At 42.9% G+C, this 18,952-nt stretch overlaps 1 protein-coding gene across 1 annotated transcript in view; it reads left to right on the top strand.

Annotated features, from left to right (window-relative positions):
- The first annotated feature begins 18,267 nt into the window (after positions 1-18,267).
- The window catches only part of LOC140721204 (NACHT, LRR and PYD domains-containing protein 3-like), a 64,003-nt gene continuing 63,318 nt past the window's right edge, over positions 18,268-18,952 (top strand). Inside the window, exon 1 of the mRNA XM_073036062.1 lies at positions 18,268-18,387. The gene's annotated coding sequence lies outside the window, so the exon portion shown is untranslated. The remainder of the gene's footprint in view (positions 18,388-18,952) is intronic.

Genomic DNA, 18,952 nt, shown 5'->3' with positions numbered 1-18,952 from the left:
GTAAAATATATTATCAGTGTACATACATACACGTCACCACAAGCAACCTCAGATTCTTTTACTGTGGGCATATTAGCAAATCTATAGAACTGTAACTCTAAACAGGATCAGTGTAACTGTGCAAATGCAGATATAAATAAATAACAAGAAATCACGACTATGAGATAACAGGATAACAGGGTCCTTAAATCAGTGTGGTAATCTCCCTTTGGTGAAGAGTCTGATGGTTGAGGGTCAGTGACTGTTCTTGATCCCGGTGCTGCCAGTCCCGAGGCAGCTTTACCTTCTACCTCATGGCAGCGGCGGGAAATGTGCACACACTGGGTCGTGAGGATCTTTATGATGGTGGATGATGCTTGTCTCCGACGCGTTTCACGTGGATCTGCTCAGTGGTTTGGAGGGTTGTGCCCGTGACGTGCTGGGACGACTGCGCCACCTGCTGGGTGATTTGCCGCTCGAAGACATTGGTCTTCCCACAGGATGTCTGACTGCAGACTCTCAGTGCACTTCTCGCAACAGATCCACAGAGGTTTGCCGAGGTATTTCATGACATGCCAGATCTCGTCAGGCTCCTGAGGAATTAAAACAGTTCTGGTGCTTTCCTCGCAATTATATTTCTACGGTGGTTCCAGGACTGGTCCTCCGAGGGAATGGCTCCCAGAAATTTGAAGTTACTGACCCTGTACACCTCTAATCCTCTGATGATTACTGGCTCATGGACCTCTGATTTCTCAAAGGCCGAACATTTATGTGATGATTACGTCGCTTTGCACGTGACTCGCCCTCTGGGGAAAACAATTTAATATCACACATAGAGCTGTACAGTGCGGGAGCAGAGCCTTCAGCAATCGAAAAAAAGTAAATCACATGCCCTCTCCATGAGCCGGTGGAACTGACGCCGCGCCCTCCTCTTCATAAGCTGTCATTCATTTGCCATTAGGACCAATACGTCGGTCACGATCGTAATTTGGTCTACAGCTTCCTAGCTGAAATGATTGGACTGTAGTAGAAAGGAATAATTCCATTCCTCTTTCAGTTCTATTGGCAGAGCCCGTGTCTCGTGTCAATGTAAACATCAACTATTACACTCTCAGAAAAACAACGATACAGTTGTATTCCCCTGTGACGCTAAGGGCGCAATTCAGATAGAGCATGTTCAGAATACATCTGACCGATCTGATATCTTGTAGGTACGCAGTTAGATCATTACGTTAGTTTACACTCAACATAACCGATCACGGAAACAGCGTACAATCTCTATTTCTGTTGTAGATCGGTCAGGGAAAATCAGGATTCAGCCGCAGGGTCCGGTTGTCACACATACTGTCACAAGTCTGAAATTAACTTGTTCTGTCCAGTCATTTCCCAATGCTGTCTCTAGATGGCGCAGTGGAGCTGACAGCAGACAGGACAGGGCGACACCATCGAGTCAGTGGTCAACACTGCCAGTGGAAATTGTACTTGCCAGGTTCAGAACAACGTAACTGTGAAACGCAGCGGATTTTCTGTAAAGATCAGCCTATGGCGTAAATAAACGTTTCTGCCGATATTCCACTTCAATGGACAGCTTAATCGTCCAAGTAATTTTATTTTGCAATTTTGCAATTTTCATGCTGTGGTCTTCTGTCGACGTCGGTCACCAGAGGAAAAAGAAAGTATGTGGTAAATATGGAGCAGCGTATCATGGAGGGTCTGGAGGGATTTATTTAGAGGGCAGTTTGCCGGGTATTTAAAATACTAATTTAAGGGCAAGGCGCATAATATTTCATGTTTCCCAGACGATACAGAACTAAAGAGCAGGTAGAACTCTCCGGTTAAAATTATGGAGTGCCCTGTCGGCCTTTCTGCCTCAGTAACCGAGGGCCGGTGCTTGTAATCAGGATCGCTCAAAGCCGCTCTTCACAGTAGCAGCTTCACTTGACATCACCACATATTGTCGAGTGAAACTCCTGACGTTTTGAGAAGTAGATGCGTTTCTCAGAATACAGATCCCCGATCAGTGCAAGCCTGACTTCACTAAGTTAAGGAAGCGACCCCTTTGTGAATAAAATAGAGCCGCCGGACACAGTGAGCCAACCAATCTTGGAGCCAGTTACCGGGGGTAGGAGTAACATAACATTAAGGGGTAGAAACATAAAACGCTGGAAACACTCAGCAGGTCGGGTAGCATCTGTAAAATGAGAAGCTGGAGTCGAGATTGCAATGCAGGACGGCAAGGCGGGGAACAACAAAGCGGCACAAAAATATAAAATTAACCTTTACCTGAGTAAAACTTCAAAAAAGATGGTTCCTTCAAATCTTCAAAACATCTTCAAAAATCTTCAAAAGGTGGTTCCTCAGGAATACCAGGTCCATAATTAAGGGCGATCACCGCCAGGTATATGCTCTTGTCTCATTACAACCATTCGGGATATAGACCCTTCCATTGGTACAATCCGGAATATGCTCTCTTCCCAGCAGTACCATCCGGGATATGCTCTCGTCTCATTACTACTAGTCGGGACATGCTCTTGTCTCATTACTGCCATTCGGGATATTTTCTTGTCTCATTGCTATCATCCAAGATATTTTCTCGTGTCCTTACCACCATCCGGAAGTAGGTACATGACCCTGAAGACCCACGCTCAGAGATTTACCTAAATCTTCTGCAATCAGATTTCTGAACGGTCCATGGACCCATGAAAGCGACCTCATAATTCCTTTTTTACTTGTTAGTTCATTTACTTTTTCATTGGTTAATTTATTCGTTCATTCGTTTGTTTATTTACCGAAATACTTTGCATCTTTTATGCATATATTACTTATTAATGAACTGAGGACGCGTTGCGCCACCTGGCGGTTATGACAGCAATGACGGTACTTCTCTGAATTGGCCATCCAGATGTAGAAGGATTCTCCATTGTTGGAACGGCCATTGCTGGAGTGGTGAATTGTTAGAGTGGTCCGGCTTTTGTGAAACAGGCTTAGGCGAGAACACGCTTGGACAAACACAGCCGCATGTTCGAAGTAAGGAGTGAAGTTCCAAGTAAGTTGGGTTTTTTTTTGTAATTACATAGCTAGTGCGCTGAGAGTAGATGCCGAGTCAGTGTCATGTGTGAGATTTGTGTGAGATTTAGATAAACTGAGATACCGCCTCTGTCCCGCATAAATAGATCTGCACAATGTCCATCCGGTGCAGCTCCTGAGGGAGCATGTTAAAGAACGGGAGCTGCTGGTCCATGAGCTTCGATTCACACGGGACAATGAGGGGGTGATAGGTAGAAGCTACAGGGAGGCAGCCACCCGAGATGAAGGCGACCGTATCACGGGTGACCTGCACGAGAGGCAAAGCAGATAGACCGCAAGAAAAGCGCCCCCTTGTGGCCATACCCTCAATAATAGGAGTACCGCTACAGATGCATTTGGTAGGTTGCCGGGAGTGGAAATTACGAGAAGGAAGGTACTGAGACCGGCTCTGTGGCCCAGAAGGGGATGGTGAAAGGGGAGTGCAATAGCGATTGGGGATCCTCAATTAGAGGATCGGAACGCATATTCAGTGGACATGGAAGAGACACCCAGTTGCGCTCCGAATCCATGGTTTATCATGAAGGAGTCGCCGCTGCTCTGTTCTTATCTGATGCAGCCTATCGGTCTGCCTGGTGGACTGAGAAACCTTTGGGCTGGAGCGCGACATTCAGAGTGTGGCAGGTGAGCCGTGTCAGTGAAAGAGAGGACTCAGAAATCCTTTGTGTCCCTTCGAAACAGCAATCTTGCCCTTTGGCCCTGCGCTCTGCTGTCTAATGAATGTACATTGGCCAGGAAGATGCGATGGAACAGTGGTTGTGTTCCCGTTGCTTCACTCTGTCCAGATACCCACCGCACTCCGTCCTCCCCTGGTCGACTTCTCTTCTCCGGCGGAATTCCGCTCACTTCCAGGTGCAATGGTTGCATTGCTGGGAGTTTATCTTCGGCGAGTCCTTACTGTTCACGTTGAGTTCGTATGATCACTGGTGCATGTAGAGAATTCGCGTGTCTTTTTTTGTGCTTAATTGGCAGAAGACTGCGGGATAACAGCTCAGAAAATGTACGTCTTGTAGTTCAGTGAGCTGCCAGAAATTGTCTCCCTATATATCGCAGTGGTGCAATGTTTTTAAATCGGACGGGAGATGTTAAGGAGACTGAAAAGACACTCGAGATTGAAGGAGACTGCTTGGTGGAACGGTTCAGGGACGCGCGTAACCAATGCTCCCATTCTCACCTCGAGTCTGTATCTTCCACACTGCCCCCTGGTGGTGACAGCGTCCTGCCGGACTTCTGCACTGATGCTCTTTGGACCATTCCAGTGAAAGTCTGGCCGTCACTGTGTTGCCGCCGGTGTCATTTATCACCGTGTGCAGTTGTGTTTCTCCTTTTGTCATGCCCAGCCGCTGAAGTTCTTCGAAGTGAAGCTGCCTAATCTAGAAATTCCCTTCTCATATGCAGGAAATTCTATTTGGGCTATAAATGAGAGACACCTCTGCATTATCGCGCCTTTACATTTGATCTGCAAACGGGTAGCATGTCTTTCGCTTGTTAGTTGCTGTTGAGTTAATGCTGATCTTTAAGAGGACGTTTTGCAAAAACAGCCGCTGTTCCCGCTGATACACTAAACAAAAGCTACTTTGCAGAAATAGTGATTAAACGTCATTTGTTTTGCTAATGCTGATATTCAGGAGGATTTTGTTGCGCAATGTTGGGAACACCGTTACTTTGGCATGTAACTGTGAGATGCTCTGAAGACAAGTATCCTTTTGGGTTTATAACAAATAATTTGGATAATAAAAGTACGTAACATTTTTGCAACCTCGCAGTGCCTGAAGGACATCACACATGGAATCCAGAAAACATTACACTCAGGTTAGGTCAAGATGCCTTGAGGTCTCGCACCACCAGATGATCTATGAAGATTTGTCAAATTCGCGATTCCTGAAACAATACTTATGAATGAACACTGAGAGAGATTGACAAGTTAGTTGCTGAAAATTCAGATTTCCACTTCTATTTCAAATTCGCAAAGCGGACACGTGAAACGGTCATAAATAAGTTCGGTAAACACGGGGCGTGAAACAGACAGACTTGCCCCTTCTTCCCACTCCAACCAGCGTGAAGATCACGTCCAATCTGATCTTGGTGTCACTTCCATATTCCGATCCGTACATCACCAACTCCAAAGAGTCCAGTAACTGGTCAGTTTCATCTCAAAACACGGCATATTCAACTTACCAGCCCTCACTACACCTCCAGAACAATAACCACCTTTCTACTGTCAAGATGAAGCCACGCTCAGGTTGGACAAACAACACCTCATATACCGTTCGGGTAGCTTTCAACGTGATGGCATGAACATTGACTTCTCTAACTTCCGTTCATGCCCTTCCTCTTCTTCTTAACCCATCCCTTTTTTAATCCCCCCTTTCTCTCTCTCTCTCTCTCTCTCTCTCTCTCTCTCTCTCTCTCTCTCTCTCTCCCCATCACTCTTTGCCTGTTCTCCGTCTCCCTCTGATTCTCCCCTCTCCCGTTCTTTCTAGGCCTCCCGTTCCATGATCCTTTCCCTTCTCCAGCTCTGTATCTCTTCTGCCAAGCACCTTTCCAGCTCTTAGCTTTATCCGACCCCCTCTGGTCTTCTCCTAACATTTCGCATTTCCCCCTCCCCCTCCTACTTTCAAATCTCTTAGAATCCTTGGTTTCAGTTAGTCCTGACTAACGTCGATAGTGCTTCTCCCTATAGATGCTGCCTGGTCTGCTGCGTTCCACCAGCATTTTGTGTGTGTTGTTTGAATTTCCTGTTCCTTTGCTGTAAATCACAAAACGAAACAGGCGAGCTCTACCTGCAGTCTGTTCTGAGCCACCTGGAACCTCCTGTACACACCAGACACTCCGGCCCCCTGTTACTGAGCTTAATTACCCTCCCCCCCCCGACTCAATCTTGCATTACAGCCACACCCACAGAGTCTTTCCACTCAAAGTGCGCATCAACTCTCCTTTTCACCCTCCAGGGGTCCCATGGTTTTACTGTCAAATTACATATCCACCACCCCTTGTTACCACTGTCCATCAACTCTCAACCCCTGCCGTGGTCTCCATGTTTACACATCTGACGTCACTCCCATCTTCCAATCAGCCGCGCTTAACTGGATACCTCTGTCACGTGTCAGCTCCCATCGCACCCTCCACGCTCGACTCTTTATATAAATATCTCCCTCTTTATCATTCAGAAGATGACAGGCGATGACAGTGGAGAATTCATTGATACAATTTCTAACACCATTTCGACTCTCTGCCCGTAGCAACTGCCCATCAAAGCCTCGCAGCTGGATCACTTATGCCACACTAGATCTTGCACCAGCCGACTTTGTAAACTATCTCACTGCCCTGGTGGTGTTTAGTATCGCTGCAGGGTCTCGACACGACCCGTGACGGCTCATTGCCCTTCTCAGATATTGCATGACCGCTGATTTCTCAACATTTATTGTGTCCACTATTTTCACACTCTCTCTCCTGTCCTTTTCAGAAATACATTTTGTGCGTGACCTGCTGTACTCTTAATTTCGCAGGTGCATGTTCTGTTTCCTCAATAATAGACCGCTGCAAATTCTCCAAGCTAGAGGTCAAACTTACCTCCCCTCATTTCTCAGTTTCTCCTTCTTCCGCTTTCATGAAACAGCGAAGTCTCCTTCACCGCGCTCTGTAGTAACTTCGCTAAAAAATAAGGACTTGGAGAAGAGGAGAACCAGAGGTTCAACACACTCGATTGTCAGACCTTGTGAAAACTCCTGTTGCAGAGGCTCAGGTCCAAGAGTCGAGCTTATAAACATATGTCAATTTCATTTAGACTCTGCTTTCTCACGGTACCTGTTCCCCCACAAAGTTCCGCCTTCCACACAAGTACAAAACAATATGCGCCAACCTCCTCAGCTATTTGCCTTCTTCCTCATTTTACTTCTGTGCGCTCTTTTGCAAAGAACCGAATTTTAACCCTTGACAATCTTTTCTAAACATTCACAATTGAAAAGCAGGCTTTTGTTGAAGGCAGCACAGATTATATAGATTGGGAGCATTTAGAACTTCAGCTGCAGGGAGAATTTGTTTTTTCAGTGTAATGTCTCTCAAACTGGAAGAAAGAAACTCTCTAAGTAAACAGGTTCTGGTTCACGCCTCCAATTCCTATCACGGATGCCTAAAATATCGCAGTTACGTCATTATTTATCACCCAGGCAGTCGTGCCCGTATATTCCTGACGCCCACCGACTGTGAGTCTGAGGCTGCAGTCAGATCGGCCGAGATCTCCTGCAGCAGGTGAGCCGGCCCTATATGGCGATTAGCCGACCTGAGTTCATGTTTGAAATGTCAGTGGGTTAACTTCAACAGTTTTTGCACGACAAGAGCCAAAAACCAGCTTGGATTGATTTGGAATTAAAAGACATCAAACAATTACATTTAACCTCACTATTCGGCACTCCATTACCTTTACATCTCTCTAAAATTCCAAATGTAATCTCTACCCTGTTATTAAACAGTCCGTAGGAATTTGGTTTCAGTTTCGCAATTTTTACAAAAAAAAATTAAACAATTTAAGTTGTCTAGCTCTCTATATCGATTTTCAAAATTTAATCCTTCAATAACTGATCCCATGTTTCTGTTATGGAGAAATAAGGGGTCTGTTTTTTTGTAGATTTATGTTGTTATGGACGATTGATGACTTTTGAAGAGTTAATTAGTAAATATTCTCTCTCTCATACACACTTTTTGCAATATTTTCAGTTTAGACATTTTTTACAATAATACTTATCTGAGCTTCCATATTTGCACGAATCTGATTTGCTGGTTACTATTTTGAATATGAATCCTTTAGTAAGAGGTTATATTCGTAGAATTTTTACTACAAAAGATAACCTCTCACTAAAGATTAAACAAGATTGAGAAAGAGAACTTAATATGACTTTTGTTAACGAAGATTGGTTGCGAGTTCTAAAAATGGTCAATTCTTCTTTTATCTGTGCCAATCACTGTTTAATTCAATTTAGAATTGTTCACCGTTATTATTTAACAAAGGAGAGACTATCTAAAATATTTCCTAACATAGTCAATGACTGCGATAGGTGTAAAACTGAATTAGCCACTTTGTCTCAAATGTTCAGGTCATGTCCTTCATTAAAATCCTTTTGGAAATCTTTATTTCATACAATTGCTAAAGCTCGAAAATTAATTTATAACCTAATACATTTACTGTTCTATCTGGAATAGTTCCGCGTCATATTCAGGGTATTTCATCTTCAGAACAACATGCAATTGCATTTGTTACATTGTTGGCAAGAAGGGCTATTTTATTAAAATGGAAAGACACCTCTGTCCCTACATTAATTCAGTGGTTTTCTCAAGTAATGTCATGTCTCAGATTGGAAAAAAAAATCAGAAGTTGAACTTTTGATCCTGGATTTGATTTTGAGAGAGGATGGGGCTCTTTTGCCAAATATTATCATTTAATTTGAATTATTTTATATGGTTTCCTTCCAATTTTATTTAAAATAAACATGAATTGGCAATTGATGATTATTTTCTATGTATATGGACGATGGTAAGTCGTATTGCTCCAGGAGTTGTTTCTTAATTTTTTTTATTGTTTTTTCTTTCTCTTGTAGTTAGTGGGGTTTCTTTATATAAGTTTTTTCATTATCATATGTTATCCTTGTTTGATAAGCTTTTTTCTTCATATTTAATAATTATATTTATTGCTGAAGCTCTGTATCATTTTATAGCTGTCGAAGATTATGTATCAATAAAAACATTTTTAAATGAAAATGAATATATTTCATTACAGTAATTAATTTCCTGGTTTATTGATTTGTTTCAGCCTGTTTCTTTGCTGCAAATCACAAAACAAAACAGGTGAGCTCTACCTGCAGTCTGTTTCTGAGCCACCTGGAACCTCCTGTACACACCAAACACTCCCGCCCCCTGTTACTGAGCTTAATTACCCTCACTCCTCTGACTCCATCTTGCATTACACACACACACACCCACAGTGTCTTCTCGCTCAAAGTGCGCATTTGCTCTCCTTTTCACCCTCCAGGGGTCCCATGGTTTACCCTGGTTTTACTATCAAATTACATATCCACCACCCCTTGTTACCACTGTCCATCACCTCTCAACCCCTGCCGTGTTCTCCATGTTTACACATCTGACGTCACTCCATTCTTCCAATCAGTCGCGTTTAACTGGATACGTCTGTCACGTGTCAGCTGCCATCGCACCCTCCACGCTCGACTCTTTATATAAATATCTCCCTCTTTATCATTCAGAAGATGACAGGCGATGACAGTGGAGAATTCCTTGATACATTTTCTAACACCATTTCGACTCTCTGCTCGAAGCAAATGCCCATCAAAGCCTCGCTGCTGGATCACTTATCCCACACTAGATCTTGCACCAGCCGACTTTGTAAACTATCTCACTGCCCTGGTGGTGTTCAGTATCGCTGCAGGGTCTCGACACGACCCGTGACGGCTCATTGCCCTTCTCAGATATTGCATGACCGCTGATTTCTCAACATTTATTGTGTACATTATTTTCACACTCTCTCTCCTGTCCTTTCCAGTGATACACTTTGTGCGTGACCTGCTGTAGTCTTAATTTCGCAAGTGCATGTTCTGTTTCCTCAATAATAGACCGCTGCAAATTCCCCAAGCTAGAGGTCAAACTTTCCTCGCCTCATTTCTCCGTTTCTGCTTCTTCCGCTTTCATGAAATAGCGTAGTGTGCTTCACCGCGCTCTGTAGTAACTTCGGTAAAACATAAGGAGTTGGAGAAGAGGACAACCAAAGGTTCAACACACTCAATTGTCAGACCTTGTGAAACCTCCTGTTGCAGATGGTCAGATCCAAGAGTCGAGCTTATAAACATATGTCAATTTCATTTAGACTCTGTTTTCTCACGGCACCTGATCCCCCACAAAGTTCCGCCTTCCCCACAAGTACAAAACAATATGCGCCAACCTCCTCAGCTATTTGCCTTCTTCCTCACTTTACTTCTGTGCGCTCTGTTGCATAGAACGGAATTTTAACCCTTGACAATCTGTTCTAAATATTCATAATTGTAAAGCTGGCTTTTCTTAGCTGATGATGCAAATATTGGAGGCGTAATGGACACTGAAGAAGGTTTTCAAAGTTTGCAGACGGATCTGGAACAGCTGGAAAATTGGCTGAAAAATGGCAGACGTATTTTAATACAGACAACTGTGAGGTATTGCACTTTGGAAGGAAAAAAAAAACAAGGTAGAACATACAAGGTAAATGGTAGGGCATTGAGGAGTGCAGTAGAACAGAGGGATCTAGGAATACAGGTACAACATTCCTAAAAGTGGCGTCACAGGTAGATAGGGTAGTAAAGAGAGTTTTTGGTACATTGGCCTTTATAAATCAAAGTATTGAGTATAAGATCTGGAATGTTATGGTGAGAATAGCCCAGGTGTATGGAGGGATATGGTCCAGGTGCAGGTCAGTGGGACTAGGCGGAAAAATGGTTTGTCAGAGCCAAGAAGGGCCAAAAGGCTTGTTTCTGTGCTGTAATGTTCTGTGGTTCAATGGTTCTAAGGTTGAAGGCAAGCACAGTTTATATAGATTGGGAGCATTTAGAATTTTAGCTGCAGCGAGAATTTGTTTTTCAATGTAATGTCTCTTAAACGGGAACAAAGAAACTCTCTAAGTAAAGAGGTTCTGGTTCACGCCTACAATTCCCATCACGGGTGCCTAAAATATCGCAGTTACGTCATTATTTATCACCAAGGCAGTCGTGCCCGTATATTCCTGACGCCCACCGACTGTGAGTCTGAGGTTGCAGTCAGATCGGCCGAGATCTCCTGCAGTAGGGGAGCTGGCTCTATATGGCGATTAGCCAGCCGGAGTTCATGTTAGAAATGTCAGTGGGTTAACTTCAACAGTTCGTCCAATATTCTTTCCGGATTAAAATAAGTGACTAAATAAACTGAAACTCGTAAAAACGTGTTTTTGTGATCAGTTTACATCGGAGCATTTGTGAGCTGCAATGAGGATTTACCAATAGTGACGTCGCCAGAGTGAACCACGTGGGAACTTGCGGGGATTTGGTTGGTCAAGAGCACAGATACACAGCTTCTGATTACAATGCAGACAGGGTTCACGGGCCTCAATATAGGGAGCCAATCAGAAAGAAGTAATAAGTTCTTTACAATGTCTGTTACCTTTCTGTTTTTTTCTTCTTTTAATTCTCGACCAAGAGATAGAGGACTTGAAATTCTGAAGAAATTTAGGAGAGATAGTTTGAAAACCCTCTGGACACTGACCGGGCGATTTAGAACGTTACATCAACGCTTCTGGCCAATCAGCCACGAGGTTCTTGAGTGATGTTTTATTTACCGTGCGGGTGGAGGGGAAATGGTCATCAGACGTTTCTATTTAATATGATCTGATAATGGTCAATGAACCTGCTGCCCCAATATTGCTTAATATCTCCTCATTAGCATTACCTAACCTAAATTTTGGCCGTCAGAATAAATGCTATGTTTGCCGTGAGCCAAGCACAGCACACCATCAAACACCGTGAAGCATGGTTGTGGCTGCATCATGCTGTGGGGATGCTTCACTACAGCAGGCCCTGGAAGGCTTGTGAAGTTAGAGGGTAAAATGAATGCAGGTAAGTACAGGGAGGTGTTGCTGCAGCGACACCTGCTGGTTGAATGATGTCACAGCAGCAGGCTTGCTGTTCGTGTCAGGGAGACCAAAAAGTTGATTGTGGACTTCAGAAAGGGTAAGATGAGGGAACACGGGCCAATTCTCACAGGGGGATCAGAACTGGAGAAAATCAGTAATTTCAAGTTCCTTTGCGTCAAGATGTCTGTGGATTTAAAATGGTCCCAACACATTGATGCAGCAGTATTTCCTTAAGTGTTCGAGAAAATTTGGTTTGACAACTAAAACACTCGAAAACGTCTACAGATGATCAGTGGGGGCATTCGGACATGCTGCAGTGCGATAGTGGAGGGGGGTAGTGGGTAGGTTAGCATCTCCGGAGGATCGAAAAAAGTTAATGGATGTTGTAAAATCATCATAGGTACCATCCTCCATTTTAAACAAGACACCTTCAAGGAGAGGTGCCGCAGAAAGGTGGCATTCATCAAAAAGGAACCCCGTCACCCAGGACATCCCCTCCTCTCAACGTCATCAGCGATCGGGAAGGAGGAACAGAAACCTGAAGACACACGCTGAGGGATTCAAGAACAGCTTCACCCCCACCCCCAACGTCGCCGTCGGGTTATAAATGGACATTGAACCCATGAACATTACCTCACCCTTTCATATCATTTCTATTTTCCGCTATTTTAATTTCACTATTTAAAATCAATATCCTTTAAACCAATTATTTGAACCGAAAACTTTTGCTTCTACAAGACCACTTCGTCGCCTGCCAGAACATTTGTTACAAAGTTCAGAATTTGTTGAGCTTATTGAAACTCAGATAAAATATTTTTTTCTCTTTAATAATACAGGAAACGTTTCAATGTTAGTGATTTGGGATACATTAAAAGCTTATTTACGTGATCAGATTATTTCGTAGGAAGGTATGCTGAAGAAACAGACAAGAATGGAATTGGATAAAATTTCTAAACAAATTAAAGATTTAGATTACACCACTGCAACCTCTCCAAATATTGATTTGTTTAAAAGAAGAATACAATTACAACAACAATATAACTTATCGCTAACTTATCCTATTGAAGGATATTTGGTTAAATCGAAAATTTAGTTTTATATTTCTGGGGATAAAATAATAAGCTCTTAGCTTCCCAATTAGGGACAGCTAGAGTTAAAAGACGAATTTTAAAGATTCGTAAAGATAATGGGGATTTAGTTAGTAACCATGAAGACATTAATCATATTTTTCAGTATTTTTATTCTGATCTTTATAAATCTCAATTTCCAGCAGATTCCTCTAAAATGAAGGCTTTTACATAAGATTTAATTTCCTCAAATTACTGTTGAAGATCAACAGATGCTTAATGCTCCAATTACTGAGCATGAAATTCAGAAAGCAATTAGGTAAAGCTCCTGGACTTGATGGCTATTCGTTAGGATTTTACAAAAAACAAATTGTCTCTCCATATGTTTTGGAAATATTTCATCAATCTTTTGAGGAAGGTAGTTTACCTTTTACTTTTTATGAAGCTTCTGTTTCCTTAATCCTTAAGAAAGATAAAGATCCTGCTGAATGTTCATCATATAGGCCTATTTCATTATTAAATGTGGACGCAAAAATTCTCTCTAAGATAATGGCTAACCATTTGGAAGTCCTTTTAACTAAAATTATTTCTATGGCTCAAACAGGCTTTATTAAAGGCTGTTACTCTTACTTCAATGTTCCGAGATTTATTAACATTATATATTCATCATTATCTAAGAAACCCCAACGTATTATTTCTCTGGATGCAGAAAAGGCATTTGACAGAGTTTAGTGGGCATATATGTTTAAGGTATTAGAAAAATTTTGTTTTGGTAATAATTTTAATGGATGGATTCAAATGATTTATAAGAATTCTACTGCTACTGCAATTAAGAATAATATTAGGTCCTCTTCTTTGCACTTTCACGAGGTACTAGACAGGGATATCCATTAAGCCCTTTATTATTTAATCTTGTACGGGAGCCTTTGGCCATAATACTTCGTGAAGCTATAAATATTCATGATATCTCTATAAATGGGACTACACATAAGATTTCTCTTTACGCAGATGATCTTTTGGTTTATATTTAGAACACTGAAGAAACTATTCCTAATCGTCTGGACATAATAAATGATTTTAGACAATTTTCAGGATATAAGCTGACTTAAATAAAAGTGAATTGTTTACACTAAATGCTTCTGTTTCCATATATAACGATATTCAATTTAGAATTGTTAATTCTTTTAAATATTTAGGTATTATAATTATTAAAAAATATAAAGATCTTTATAAAGTTAATGTAGTTCCATTAATGGACTTTATGAAACAATTATTTTCTGGATGGAAACCACTTACACCTTCTTTGATAGGTCGTATCCATGTCGTGAAAGTGATGATTTTATCTAGATATTTATAAATTTTCAACGTATACCTATCTTTTTTAATTAAAAAAATTAGATTAAGTTGACTGTATTAATTCGTCCTTTATTTGGAATAATAAAAGACCAAGAATTCATTTTTTATGTATATGGACGATGGTAATTCGTATTGCTCCGGGAGTTGATTCCTAATGTTTTTTTGTTCTTTTTTTTTCTTTATCCTTCATTTCTTTATATAATTTATTTCATTATCATATATTATCCTTTTTTTGATCAGTTTTTTTCTTCAGCTTTATTAATTGTTGAAGCTCTGCATCATCTTATTACTGTCGAAGATTATGTATGAATAAAAAGATTTTAAAAATGAAAATGAATATATTTCATAACTGAAATTAATTTCCTGGTTTATTGATTTGTTTCAGCCTGTTTCTTTGCTACAAATCACAAAACAAAACAGGTGAGCTCTACCTGCAGTCTGTTTCTGAGCCACCTGGAACCTCCTGTACACACCAAACACTCCCGCGCCCTGTTACTGAGCTTAATTACCCTCACTCCTCTGACTCCATCTTGCATTACACACACACACACCCACTGTGTCAGCCACCTCAAAGTGCGCACCTGCTCTCCTTTTCGCTCTCCAGGGGTCCCATGGTTTATCCTGATTTTACTATCAAATTACATATCCACCACCCCTTGTTACCACTGTCCATCACCTCTCAACCCCTGCCGTGGTCTCCATTTTTACACATCTGACGTCACTCCCATTTTCCAATCAGCCGCGTTTAACTGGATACCTCTGTCACGTGTCAGCTCCCATCGCACCCTCCACGCTCGACTCTTTATATAAATATCTCCCTCTTTATCATTCAGAAGATGACAGGCGATGACAGTGGAGAATTCCTTGATACATTTTCTAACACCATTTCGACTCTCTGCCCGTAGCAACTGCCCATCAAAGCCTCGCTGCTGGATCACTTATCCCACACTAGATCTTGCACCAGCCGACTTTGTAAACTATCTCACTGCCCTGGTGGTGTTCAGTATCGCTGCAGGGTCTCGACACGACCCGTGACGGCTCATTGCCCTTCTCAGATATTGCATGACCGCTGATTTCTCAACATTTATTGTGTCCATAATTTCCACACTCTCTCTCCTGTCCTTTCCAGTAATACACTTTGTACGTGACCTGCTGTAGTCTTAATTTTGCAGGTGCATGTTCTGTTTCCTCAATAATAGACCGCTGCAAATTCCTCAAGCTAGAGGTCAAACTTACCTCGCCTCATTTCTCCGTTTCTCCTTTTTCCGCTTTAATGAAATAGCGAAGTCTCCTTCACCGCGCTCTGTAGTCACTTCGGTAAAACATAAGGAATTGGAGAAGAGGACAACCAAAGGTACAACACACTCCATTGTCAGACCTTGTGAAACCTCCTGTTGCAGATGGTCAGATCCAAGAGTCGTGCTTATAAACATATGTCAATTTAATTTAGACTCTGCTTTCTCACGGTACCTGTTCCCCCACAAAGTTCTGCCTTCCCCACAAGTACAAAACAATATGCGCCAACCTCCTCAGCTATTTACCTTCTTCCTCAATTTACTTCTGTGCGCTCTTTTGCAAAGAACGGAATTTTAACCCTTGACAATTTTTTCTATATATTCATAATTGCAAAGCTGGCTTTTCTTTGCTGAAGATACAAATACTGGAGGTGTAATGGACACTGAAGAAGGTTTTCAAAGCTTGCAGAAGGATCTGGACCAGCTGGAAAATGGGCTGAAAAATGGCAGACGTACTTTAATACAGACAAGTGTGAGGTATTGCACTTTGGAAGGAAAAACCAAGGTACAACATACAAGGTAAATGGTAGGGCATTGAGGAGTGCAGTAGAACACAGGAATCTAGGAATACAGTTGCAAAATTCCCTAAAAGTGGCGTCACAGGTAGATAGGGTAGTAAAGAGAGCTTTTGGAACATTGGCCTTTATAAATCAAAGTATTGAGTATAAGAGTTGGGATGCTATGGTGAGGTTGTATGAGACATTGGTGAGCCCGAATTTAGAGTACTTTGTGCAGTTCTGGTCACAGAATTACAGGAAGGATATTAATAAGGTTGAAAGAGAGCAGAGAAGGTTTACGAGGATGTTGCCGGCACTTGAGAAACTGAGTTACAGAGAAAGGTTGAATAGGTTAGGACTTTATTTCCTGGAGTGTAGGAGAATGAGGGAAGATTTGATAGAGGTGTATAAAATTATGACGGATACAGTTAGAGTGAATGCAAGCAGGCTTTTTCCATTGAGGTCAGGGGAGAAAAAGACCAGAGGACATGGGTTAAGTGTGAAGTGGTAAATGCGGGCTCACTTTAACTTTTAAGAAAAACTTGGACAGGTACATGGATGAAGGATGTATGGAGGGATATTGTCCAGGTGCAGGTCAGTGGAAGTAGGCAGACAAATGGTTTGGCCATTTTCTATGCTGTAATGTTCTATGGTTCAATGGTTGAAGGCAAGCGAGTTTATATAGATTGGGAATCTTTAGAACATTAGCTTCAGTGTGGTCTCTCTCAAACTGGAACAAAGAAACTCTCTAAGTAAGCAGGTTCTGGTTCACGACTCCAATTCCCATCACCGATGCCTAAAATATAGCAGTTTTCACCGAGGCAGTTGTGCACGTACATTCCTGACGCCCACCAGCTGTAAGTCTGAGGTTGCAGTCAGACCGGCCGAGATCTCCTGCAGTAGGGGAGCTGGCTCTATATGGCGATGGGCCGACCTGTGTTCATGTTTGAGCTGTCAGCGGGTTAACTTCAACAGTTCGTCCGATATTCAGTCCGGATTAAAATAAGTGACTAAATAAATTGAAACTCGTAAAAACATGCTTTTGTGATTAGTTTACAAAGGAGCATTTGTGAGCTGCAATGAGGAATTGCCAACACTGACGGACGTGACACTCTCCGTGGTGCTCCAGTAGACGCTGCTGTGGCTGTTTGACTAGTTTGGAGAGCAGAGGACTGAGTGCACAGTCCGGATAGCGGAGGTTGAGAGGTGAGTTAATAGAGGTGTACAAGATATTGAGAGGTACTGATCGTGTGGATAGTCAGAGGCTTTTCCCCCAGGGCTAAAATGGCTAGCACGAGAGGACATATTTTAAGGTGCTTGGAAGTAGGTACACAGGAGTTGTCAGCAGTAATCTTTTTTTTTACACAGAGAGCGGTAGGTGCGTGGAATGGGCTGCCGGCCGCGGTGGTGGAAGCGGAAACGATAGGATCTTTTAATTCCAAGATGGCTACATGGAGCTGAGAAATATAGAGGACTGTGGGTGAAACCCAGGTAACTCTAAGGTAGTGACATGTTCGGCACAGCCTGTATTTTGCTTTGGGTTTTCTATGTTTATACAACCCTGGGGGTAGAGGCAGGGACGGATTAAGCTAGAGCAGGGCCTGTAGCATATGTTATAAAGGGGCCCTAAATTCCCATTTGCTATAAAGCCAGATAATACGACAAATGTCTGACACTTCAGCAATAGTATTACTTACATGCTAGTATCCATTTCAAATGTCAAAAGTAACAAAAGTACAATTTAAAAGTTCGATTTTCTATAATCAGCGTGAGCAAATTTGTTGGTGATACTGGAAATGTCTATTTCACGCAGAAGTTCATGTTCAATGCTCATTAGAGTGAGATTGTTCAATCTGTTTTGACCCAGGGAGCACCTTAGTTCATTTTTAATGCTTTTCTGTTTTGAAAATGAGCGTTCTCCACCGCAGTTGGTAACCATGAGTGACAAATAGATGCGCAACTAGACCCCGGCCGGTATCGCAGCCTTTACCCGGAGTGCAGCTCCCAATCTCCGGCCTCTCCCCAGACAGCTCCGGGCGCACGCCGTCCCGCCCACTGACACTCCTCAACCAATGAGAGCATGCTTCTCCCAGCAGTCCTCGCTGATTTGCTCAGAGTGTGTCTGAAGATGGGCCGCTACCGGGAGCTGGAGCTGTCAGTCTCATTTTGCTCTCAGAATCAAAGGAAGTTCCCCAAAACACTTCCACCATTTCGTGGACGTACATATATGTAAGTCACGTGAGCTCTTTCCCCGCTCCCATTTTACCGCAGATCTGCCTTGTTTCCGAGGCTCCGCCCCCAGCTCTGATGAGTTAAATTACAGTCCTGACTTCCCTACAGTTCTGTGTTGAAGCGGGTCGGCGGCGGCGGCGGATCGTCTGTAGGATCCGGATTAGGAGACGGCCATCACCCCCAGAGTCGGGAATCCGGTGGAGGGTTCACTGTCCGGGCGTGAAAACAAGTTCTCATCGGTGAGTACTGAGGCCGGTCCCGAGTGTGGACGTCTGATGTAAGGTAATGCATCCAGTTAACTTCCCCGATCTGGCGGCCTCTCTGCGCTTGCTGGACAGAACCTGCAGGGGTCGGTCTGTGTTGTGGGACCTTCACAACATACCGACTGAGATAAGCCGCCGCTCGGCCCCTCTTGCCCTGGTCCTAGGAGCGTGGTGGGGTGGTGATACCGAGACCGCACTCATCCATTGAGGTTTATCCCGGGAACTTTACCTTCCTCACCCAGCCCCGTATCGGGTCCAAACTTCACCGGGATCGATAGCCGGTATCTACAATTGTTCTACATCATTCCAGGGCACGGAAAGCGGCCCTTCCACCTGTTGTGTTCTTGCAGACAGAGAAGGTTAAACCGGGTAATCGCACCTTCGGGACACTGCTCCATCTGTCTGAGTAGATCCACCTTTCACCCGTTCAGACAAGGCAGTGAGATCCAGATCTCTCACGGCCTCTCCTTTTGGGTGGCCATCGTTGTATTTTTTGTTTTCTCTCCTTCAGTTCTCTGACTCTCTCTCTCTCTCTCTCTCT

The sequence above is a fragment of the Hemitrygon akajei genome, unplaced genomic scaffold (assembly GCF_048418815.1).
Source record: "Hemitrygon akajei unplaced genomic scaffold, sHemAka1.3 Scf000052, whole genome shotgun sequence".
Taxonomy (NCBI): Eukaryota; Metazoa; Chordata; class Chondrichthyes; order Myliobatiformes; family Dasyatidae; genus Hemitrygon; species Hemitrygon akajei.
Note: the sequence above shows the minus strand (reverse complement) of the source record. Positions and strands in the feature narration are given on the sequence as shown.